At 41.4% G+C, this 10,700-nt stretch overlaps 1 protein-coding gene across 1 annotated transcript in view; it reads right to left on the reverse strand.

The window, feature by feature from the left end:
- Nucleotides 1-318, reverse strand: part of LOC104984449 (conglutinin) — an 11,002-nt gene extending 10,684 nt beyond the window's left edge. The window contains exon 1 of the mRNA XM_010834158.1: nt 231-318. The gene's annotated coding sequence lies outside the window, so the exon portion shown is untranslated. The remainder of the gene's footprint in view (nt 1-230) is intronic.
- Nucleotides 319-10,700: the final 10,382 nt, after the last annotated feature.

A 10,700-nucleotide genomic window follows, 5' to 3' on the forward strand; every position in this document is an offset into this window, starting at 1 on the left:
CCATGGGGACAATGGCATCAGAGATCTGGTTGGATGTCACATCCAACTCTCCCCTTCTCCCAGCCCAGGAAACACATCTCCCACAAATGAAAGGAACACAGTCAGAGCATCCATTATTACCTTGTGCCCCACCTCCAACACTCACCCTCCTAGACTGGAACAGCTGTACAGACCCTGCCTTCCTCAGCACCAGTAGGATAAAGCACCCATTCAGGCAGGAAGATACTCACCGGACACAGGAAAGCAAGTTGAGAGGCTAGGACAGAGACACTCACAGTTGCGTCTTCTAGGGTTTCAGAACCTCCACACAAATTGAAGTTCCTCAGCCAATATTGAGTATTTATACCTGCGCTGTAACCTGAGGTTCCAGTACCAGTTTCCAGAGAAAAGATTGACAAATTTTGGCTTGTTGACTCAGTCAATTCGCCCCCACCTGGGTTCTGGACATTTGCTGCTGATGTTCATGGCACTGAACACACATTAGAGTTCAAAGAGCACCTTCAGCCCAGGACCTCATGGGTTCCTCACTGCAGCCCTGAGAGTTTAGTGGCAGCGTCAGTGTCTGTGTTTCATGGATGTCCAGGAATCCAAGGTCCAGAGAAGACCAGCAAGTTGCACAATCATCTAGAGCTCTTGCAAAAGCAACCTGCCTCTACAGAGTCCAAGAAACAGCACCCGCTGTGCCCATTTCTCTTCCTTCTCATCTCAACATGACTGTTCAGACACTAGGAAAGAGCTGGGAGCTGCCTGGAGATCTGAGCAGGATTGGGGCAGATAGAGGGGCTGCTGAGGCAACAGCCTGTGGGGGGCAGTGTCTGGGGGAGCTGCCACCCAACAGGGGTCACTCTTTTGCTTTCTGCTGCATCTAGGACAGCCCCCCACTTGCCTTTTATAGGATTGTTGTTGTTCAGTGGTTAAGTTGTGTCTGACTCTTTGTGACCCCGTGGACCTCAGCATGCCAGGCTTCCCTCAGTTCAGTTCAGTTGCTCAAGTTGTGTCCAACTCTTGGACCCCATGGACTTCAGCAAGCCAGGCTTCCTTGTCCATCACCAATTCCCGGAGCTTACTCAACTCATTTCCATCGAATGGGTGATGCATTCAACCATCTCATCCTCTGTCATCCCATTTTCCTCCTGCCTTCAATATTTTCCAGCATCAAGGTCTTTTCAAATGAGTTAGTTCTTCGCATCAGGTGGCCAAAGTATTGGAGTCATCCTCCCTTAACTGATGGCCCTAACCTCTCCACTAAACAGTGTTTCTCCATGATGTGGCCTTAGTGGCCAGTTCATATCCCCAAGCTGCTGATACACTGTTGTAACCATCACAGGGCAACTCTCATTCCCGGTGACTGTGGGCTAGTTGTTGGCATCTCTGCTTGCCTGTAGTTCCCTGGGACTTATTTCTTCCATCAACCCTTCCCTTAGGTCTCCAGCCTCCCTTTTCGCCATCTCATTGGATGTGCTGACCTGCTCCTGGGCTTTGATGCTCCTTGTATGTTATGGAATCTATGATGTCAGCTTTCCTCAAATGTAGGGAAAGGTCTTCTCTTTTCTATATTGCAATTTTTTGAAGCAAGATCCTGTAGCTCAGGACCTGGGCCCCTAAAGCTTGAGCTCTTCTCTATTCTATAAATAACACCCATCCCACTTTATTCTAGGATGTTCACACACCACTGAGAGATCGATCAGCATGGAAATTGAACTGAACCCTTGCTCTCCTCTCCCCACAAAGCCTAATTGTCAAGTCTTATCCTGGTGACTAGACAAACTCTCCTTATATATGGTGACTTTCATTTCAGGAGTCCTATACTTCATCTCAGGAGAAGGCAATGGCAACCCACTCCAATACTCTTGCCTGGAAAATCCCATGGATGGAGGAGCCTGGTAGGCTACAGTCCCTGGGGTTGCTAGGAGTCGGACACGACCGAGCAACTTCACTTTCACTTTTCATTTTCATGCATTGGAGAAGGAAATGGCAACCCACTCCAGTGTTCTTGCCTGGAGAACCCCAGTGGTGGGTCTGGTGGTCTGCCGTCTATGAGGTTGCACAAAGTCAGACATGACTGAAGCGACTTAGCAGCAGCAGCATACTTCATCTCTTCTGCAAGTTGGCTTCTATTAACTCCTGCCTCCTAGACTGTCAAATACATCCTTCATGCCCTTGGACCCCATTATAGCACAGAATATGGTCTTTCCTTTGCGTGACTTCACATTCCGAGAGAGGCCAGTTCTATTTATGATCAAACCCAGACACTCCTGGTTCAGTGATATGCTTTGCGTTTCTCAATTCCACCAACACAGGTGAGAAGATCAGATTTTAAATGGTGATCACAATGGCTTTCACACAGAGGATCACTGGGCCACCCTCTCTTTCCAGACAGAATCCTGAATGACTGCACAGTTTCTCTAGGGGCTAATCACTGGTGCCATACTGCAGTCCCAGCAACATCTGCAGTCCTTGATGGACTTCATTCGCTGCACTTGCCTCAGCGCTAAGCTGAGTAGCCTCTGGTATTTTTCCAGATGCTTGTACACATTACTGTTGAAGCTCCCAGATCAGTGGGCCCATGCAGGGTCAGGCCACTCAAGATGGCTTCCTCTTGTTCTCTGTTCATCCCCCTGCTAGACCAGTCCCTGCTTCACTCACATGACCATCCAAACCTCTTAATTACAGGGCTTAATAGTAACTGCCTGCATGCTTGCTGCCCAGCTGCTGGTTTTCCTGGTACTGATGAGCCAACCTGATGTCAATACCCCTATAAATGGTAGGTTCCTCCCTCAAAGAGTGGAGATTGCCACAGTGTGCCTCCTGCTGCCTGCTGAACATGGCATGTTGTTGCTCCAGGGCCCTTCCTCTTTGGGTGTTTGTCCAATAAGCGGTGGCTGTCTCTCCCGCTGTCTCTCAGCTCTTTCTTTGGTCTCAGGCTGGGCATCTACAAGTGTGCAGGCCTGTGTGTTGCAGCCCAACAATTGGTGAGTCAGCCAGAAGGCTGCTGAAAGCCCCGTGAGGGCCAAAATGTTGATGAATACAGATGGGGAAGGAAAACTTACGGGGTTAATCCTGGGGTGGCTGTCCACTAGCATGTGGGTTCCTGTGGAATCTGACTACTGTAAGAGATATTTCTCTCTTCCATTATACTGATGACATCCTGCTAACCTCAGTCTCTTTCCAGTTTAAAAGTAGCAGCCTGGTGCTTTTGGTTCACCTGACTGCATGGGGAGGGCTTGTGATACAGGCAACACACAAGAGTCTTTCTGACTTTATTGCTTTTTACAAAGTACAAACATACCCCTGACCCACCACCTCTAAAAAACTACAGACACAGGCTTTAGGGACATAAACTTAGGGGCAGGATTGGGAATTGGATGGTTACAGTCACCCTGAACCATTCGTTTGGAACCTGTGGAAATGCTGAATTAATAAGAGTAGCCTTGGGCTACACGCACACACAAAACACCCCCACTTTAGCCGCCATGAAGTTCAGAAATGGACTGATAAAAATGCCATACGCTGGAGATTCCACCTGCCCTACAGCCCTACCACTGCCAGGCTAATTGAAGGATGAGTGGAGTACTTAAAAAACAACTTATACAGGAAACCCACTGTCTCAACCTGTGAACCAGTAGGCTAACTTCAGTCCCACAAACTTGTAACTAAATATTCCAGGAGCAATCACTCCAGGACCTACATCAGGTTAACGAAAGGAACAAGTCAGCACCATCTGAGTTCAATGATTAACCACCCAAGGTCATTGCCAGCCAATGGTCAGGAGAATAACTCACTTTTGTCCTTGCCACAGGATCTACCCTGCAGGGAAGATATTGTTAATGGCCCTGGGACTGGTAGGGAAGTCACCCATGTTTTAGGTTTGTAGCCCCGTGGGGGTTAGTATTAGTACCAGAAGGGGATTTACAGATTTCATCTGGCCCCATCTAAGATAATTACGCCAGGCCTCCTTATGGAGAAAGGCACCATTATATTAACACTGTGGTCTGTCACACCCTCTCCAGTATTTGATACTGGCTATGGGGACTGAGGTTGCGTAATGATACTGCAGCCCAGACAAAAACTGTAGACAGGAGTGACATAATGTCAGAATGGTGCTGCTGCTTGGATTTTCTTAATGGTCATGATTTTCCCTGCATTGAGCCTGTTAAACATCTTATATTTCATCTCTAGTCCGAGCAGAGGGAATCTGTTTGCAGACAGGGCAACAATAGTAACCTCACTACTAAATGAGTCTGATTGTTGGGTCCACAGCGAGATGCCTTTGTTGTCTTCCTCTGGAATTCCATGAAAAATTGACCCAATTAGTGCCTGGCTCCAAAGTTAGCCCATCTTTTGGACTCCTAGCACTCTCTAGCTGCTGTGGTGTGTATTGTATGTATGGGATCTGTTTGCAGTGCACCTTGATATACCTGATCCCAGCGATATCAAGGAAGGAGGGGATCAGATATTGTGGGGGTCAGGCAGGTTATGTAGAGGATTAGCAGCCCATTCAAGACAGCTGTTCCCTTGTTCTCTCTATATCCCCTGCTCGACCAGTCCCTGCTTCACATGACTATCCAATCCTCTTAATTATAGGGCTTAACTAGAAACTGGCTACACACTTGCTCCTACCTTAGCTTCTGGTTTCCATGGTAACTGATAAGCCAACCTGATTTGGAACTGCTAGATCATTGGGTAGATCTGTTTAATTTTTTGAGGAATCTCTGTATTGTTTTCCATTGTAGCTGAACCGACTTGCATTCCCACAAAAAGTGTACACAACAAGTTCACTTTTCTTTTCCTTCTTGTCAAAACTTGCCATCCCTTGTCCTCTTGGTGATAGCCATTCTTAAAGGTGTGAGGTGATAGTTTATTGTGGTTTTGATGCGTATTTCTCTGATTAGTTCCTTTGAGCATCTTTTCATTTACGTGTTTTCTTTGGGAAAATGTTTGTTTCATCCCTTTGCCCATTTTAAAACTACATTGCTGTTGAGTTGTATGAGTTCTTCACATGTTTTGGATATTAACCACTGTACTTGGTTTGCAAAAATTTTCTCCTGTTGCTTGCCATTTCATTTAATTGTTCCTTTCGCTGTGCAGAGGCTTCTAAATTTGATGTAGTCACGTTGGTGTTTTGTTTTCGTTGTGTGTGCCTTTGGTGTCATATCTAAAAGCTCATTACCAAGACCGATGTTGAAGAACTTCTACCCTGTTTTCTTCCTGGAGCAGTATGGTATCACGTCCTATATCTATGATTGATTTTGAGTTAATATTTGTGACTTTTATGATAGTGGTCCAGTTTGATTGTTCTGCAGCTTGATCCAGTTTTCTCAATACCACTGACTGAAGAGACTGTCCTTTCCCCATTAGGTGTTCTTGGTTCCAGTCTCAAATATTTTTACCATATTTATATGGTTTCATTCTGGATTCTTTGTTCTACTGGTCTGTGTGTTTATTTTTATTCTAGAACCATATTATTACTCTTGATTTGTGGTGTATTTTTAAATCAGGTGGTGTGAATCTCCAACTTTGTTCTTCCTCAGAATTACTTTGGCTATTCAGGGTCTTTTGTGATCCATACAGATTTGGGACTTTGTTTCTATTTCTGTAAAGAATGCCATTAGAATTTGAAAGGGATGGAATTGAAACTCTAAGTGTTGACCTATATCTATAAATCTATTTTCTATATTTAAATATATGAACATTTTCACAATATTAATTCTTTCAATCAATAAACATCGAATGTCTTTCCATTTGTTTTTTGCCTCTGACTTCTTTCAACAAAACTGTGTACTTTTCATTGAACACATGTTTCACTTAAGTGATTAAAATTTTTCTAGGCATTTTATTGTTTTAAGCTATTGAAATGGGCTAGTTTGTTTCTTTTCCAGGTAGTTCAATTTTCACTATATACTAATACTGATTTCTGTATGCTGATTTTTTTTTTTCAGTTTTACTGACTTTGTTTCCAACAGTTTTGGTTTGTTTTCGGGATTTTCTATATGTAAAGTTATATGCAAGGGATGACAATTTACTTCTTTTTTATTTAGATGCATTTCATTTCTTTGTGTTGCCTAAATATTCTGGCTGGGACTTCCAGTGCTATGTTGAATAAGAGTGATAAGAGAGGGTATCTTTCTGGCTCAGCTAGCAAAGAATCTGCCTGCAGTGCAGGAGACCTGGGTTCGATTTCTGGGTTGGGAAGATCCCCTGGAGAAGGGAAAGGCTACCCAATCCAGTATTCTGGCCTGGAGAATTCCATGGACTGATTAGTCCATGGGGTCACAAAGAGTCGGATACGACTGAGAGACTTTCACTTTAACTTTCCTTGTCTTGACAATGATCTTGGAGAAAAATCTTTCAATTTTTCACCATTGTGTAGAGTGCTAGCTGTGAGTTTGTCATATATGGCCTTTATTGTGTTGAGCTGCATTTCTTCTATACACAATAGGTTGAGGATTTTTATCATAAAATGATGTATTGTGGCAGATAGTTTTCCTGCATCTATTGAGGTGATCACATAATTTTTATCTTTCATTCTATTAATGTGATGTGTCATATCTATTAAGTTGTATATGTTGAACCGTCCCTGCATCCCAGGGATAAATCCCAATTGGTCATTTTATAAAATGCTTTTAATGTGTTTTTGAATTTGGTTAACTAATATTCTTTGCATCTATATTCATCAGGGATATTGGTCTATATAGTTTTCTTTCCTTATACTGTCCTTATTTGGCTTTGGTATAAAGGTAATTCTGGCCTTGCAGAATACATTTGAAAGTACTCCCTTCACTTCAATTGTCTGCCAGGGTTTTAGATGAATTGGGATTAATTCTTTAAATCATTGGGAGAATTTGCCAGTAAAGCAATCTGGCCAGGAATTTTCTGTATTGAAAGTAAAAGTCACTTAATGTTGTCTGACTCTTTGTGACCCCCATGGACTACAGTCCATGGAATTCTCCAAGCTAGAATACTTGCATGGGTAGCCTTTCCCTTCTCCAGGGAACCTTCCCAACCCAAAGATCAAACTCAGGTCTCTGGCATTACAGGCGAATTCTTTACCAGCTGAGCCAAAGTTACTGTATCAAGTTTTTTGCTTATTTTTGGTCTATTTAAATTTTCTATTCCTGATTCAGTCTTGGTAGGTCATGTGTTTCTAGGGACTTACTCATTTCTTCTAGGTTATCTAATTCATTGGCATATAATTGTTCATATGCTCTTGTGATCCTAAGTATTTCTATAGTATCAATTGTAATACCTTCTCTTTCATTAATAATTTTAGTCATTTGCTCCTTTAGCTAAAGTCTTGTAAATTATTTAAAGTGTTTTAGAAAAACGAGTTCTTTGTCTAATTAACCCTTTCTAATGTTTTTCTGGTTGCTATTTCATTTGCTTCTGCTCAGATCCTATTTCCTTCCATCTGTTAACATTGAGTTTAATGTGTTCTCCTTTTTCTAGTTTCATGAAGTGTAAATTTAGGTTGTTTATTTGTTGTTAGTCATGTCTGACTCTTTGCAACCTATGGACTGCTGCACACCAGGCTTCCCTATCCTTCAATATGTCCTGGAGCTTGCTCAAACTCATGTCCATTGAGTTGATGATGCCATCCAACCATCTCACCCCCTTCTCTTCCTGCCTTCAATCCTTCCCAGCATCAAGGTCATTTCCAATGAGTTGGCTCTTAGCATCAGGTGGCCAAAGTATTGGGGCTTCACCATCAGTCCTTCCAATGAATATTCAGAGTTGATTTCCTTTAGGATTGACTGATTGGATGTCCTTGCAGTCCAAGGGACTCTCAAGAGTCTTCTCCAGTACCACAGTTCAAAAGCATGAATTCTTCGGCAATCAGCCTTCTTTATGGTCCAACTCTCACAACCGAATATGACTACTAGAAAAATCACAGCTTTGACTATACGAACCTTTGCTTGCAAAGTTAAGTCTCTGATTTTTAATATACTGTCTAGGTTTGTCATTGCTTTTCTTCCAAGGAGCAAGAGTCTTTTAATTTCCACAGTGATTTTGGAGCCAAAGAAAATACAATCTCTCACTGTTTCCATTGTTTCCCCACTTACTTGCCATGAAGCAATGGGACTGTATGCCATGATCTTCATTTTTTGAATGTTGAGTTTTAAGCCAGCTTTTTCACTCTCCTCTTTCACTTTCATCAAGAGAATATTTAGTTTCTCTTTGCTTTCTCCAATAAGGGTGGTGTTATCTGCATTTCTGAGGTTATTGACACTTCTCCCAGCAATCTTGATTCTAGGCTGAGCTTCATCCAGCTTGGCATTTCACATGATGTACTCTGTGTGTAAGTTAAATAAGCAGGGTGACAATACACAGTCTTGACATACTCCTTTCCCACTTTGGAACCAGTCTATTGTTCCATATCCAATTCTGTTGCTCCTTGACCTCCATACAAGTTTCTCAGCAGGTAGGTAAGGTGTTCTGGTATACCTATCTCTTTAAGAGTTTTCCACAGTTTGTTGTGATCCACACAGTCAAAGGCTTTGGCATAGTCAATAAAGCAGAAGTAGATGTTTTCCTGGAACTCTCTTGCTTCTTCAATGATCCAGCAGATGTTGGCAATTTGATCTCTGGTTCCTCTGCCTTTTCTAAATCTAGCTTGAATATCTGAAAGTTTTTGGTTCATGTCTCGTTGAAGCCTAGCTTGAAGGATTTTGAGCTATACCTTGCTAGCATGTGAAATTAGTGTGATTATGCAGTAGTCTGAACAATCTTTGGTGTTGCCCTTCTTTGAGATTGGAATGAAAAAATGAAAACTGACCTTTTCTAGTCCTGTGGCCACTACTGAGTTTTCCAAATTTGCTGGCTTAGTGAGTGCATCACTTTCACAGCATCATCTTTTAGGATTTGAAATAGGTCAGCTGGAATTCCATCACCTCCATTAGTCTTGTTCATTGTGATGCTTCCTAAGGCCCATTTGACTTCACACTCTGAATCTCTGGCTCTAGATGAGTGATCACATCATTGTGGTTATCCGGGTCATTAAGATCTTTTTTATACAGTTCTTCTGTGTATTCTTGCCACCTCTTCTTAATATCTTCTGCTTCTGTTAGGTCCATACCATTTCTGTCATTTATCATGCCCATCTTTGTGTGAAATGTTCCCTTGGTATCTCTAATTTTCTTGAAGAGATCTCTAAATTTTCCCATTCTATAGTTTTCCTCTATGTCTTTGCATTGTTTATTTAAGAAGGTTTTCTTATCTCTCCTTGCTATTCTTTGGAACTCTGCATTCAGATGGGTATATCATTCCTTTTCTCCTTTGCCTTTTGCTTCTCTTCTTTACTCAGATATTTGTAAGGCTCCCTCAGACAACCACTTTGCCTTTTGCATTTCTTTTTCTTGGGGATAGTTTTGATTACCAGCTCCTGTACAGTGTTACAAATCTCTGTCCATAATTCTGTTTGAGTTTTCTAATTTATTATTTGCAGTTATCTCTCAAACTTTCCTTTCAGAACTAATTTCACAACATCCCCTAGGATTCAATATGTGCATTTCCATTTTCATTTGGTGATCATTTTTCACTTTTTTGATTTTTCTTTGGCCCAGTGATTGTTTAGAAAGGTGGTGTTTAGTTTCCACATATCTGTAGATTTTCCAGCTCTCCTCTTGTTGTTGATTTCTAGTTTCAAAGCATTGTGATCAGAAAAGATATCTGGTATGTTTTAGATCTTCTTAAATTTGCTAAGATTTGTGTTCTCTCATATGATCTACCTCAAAGAATATTCCATGTACTATTGAAAAGACTATGAATTTTGCTATTGTTGGATGGAATGTTTTATATATATATATATATATATATGTTACATGCACTTAGTCTAAAGTATGTTTCAACTCCAACATTTTCTTTTTAATTTTCTGTCTGGATTATCTATCCATTGCTAACAGTAGAGTACATATGTCCCCTACTATAGTGGTTTGTTGTTTTTGTTCTTGCCACAGTATGCAACTTGTGGGATCTTTGTTCCCTGATCAGGGATCAAACCCATCCTCCCTGCAATGGACGTACAGAGTCCAAACCACTGAACATCCAGGGAATCCCCTCCCTTGTTATATTGTGTTCTGTTTCTCCCATTTTTATCCAGCCAGTCAATCTGTGTCTTTTGGTTGATGAATTGAGTCCATTTATATTTAGAGTCCATTTATGTTTATATCACCAACTCGATGGACATGAGTTTGAGCAAGCTCCAGGAGTTGGTGATGGATAGGGAAGCCTGATGTGCTGCAGTCCATGGGGTCACAAAGAGTCAGACATGAGTGAGTGACTGAGTTGACTGATATTTAGAGTGATTTTTATATGTAAGTACTAGCTACTGCCATCTTATTGTCTATCTTCTGGTTTTGCATATGTCTTATTTTCCCCTCTGTTTCTGCCTACCTTTATATAGTGGTGGTTTCCCACTGTTGTATGCTCTGCCTCTCCATTTTTTGTGTTTCATGAATATATCCTAAATTTTTGCTTTTCATTACCAGGAAAAGTAAAAGTTTTAGTCACTCAGTTGTGTGTGACTCTTTGTAATCCCAAGGGGTTATATAAATATAAAACAGCTCCTAGATAAAACAGTACATTTAATGCTGATAGCCTTTTATCATTAATTGCCTATGAAGTCGCCATCCTTTTACTTTTTATTTATATATTTGATGTCAAAATTTGTCACTCTTTATGTTGTGTATTTGTTAACAAATTAT

This window comes from Bison bison, unplaced genomic scaffold (genome assembly GCF_000754665.1).
Source record: "Bison bison bison isolate TAMUID 2011002044 unplaced genomic scaffold, Bison_UMD1.0 scf7180017864029, whole genome shotgun sequence".
In the NCBI taxonomy this organism is placed as follows: domain Eukaryota; kingdom Metazoa; phylum Chordata; class Mammalia; order Artiodactyla; family Bovidae; genus Bison; species Bison bison.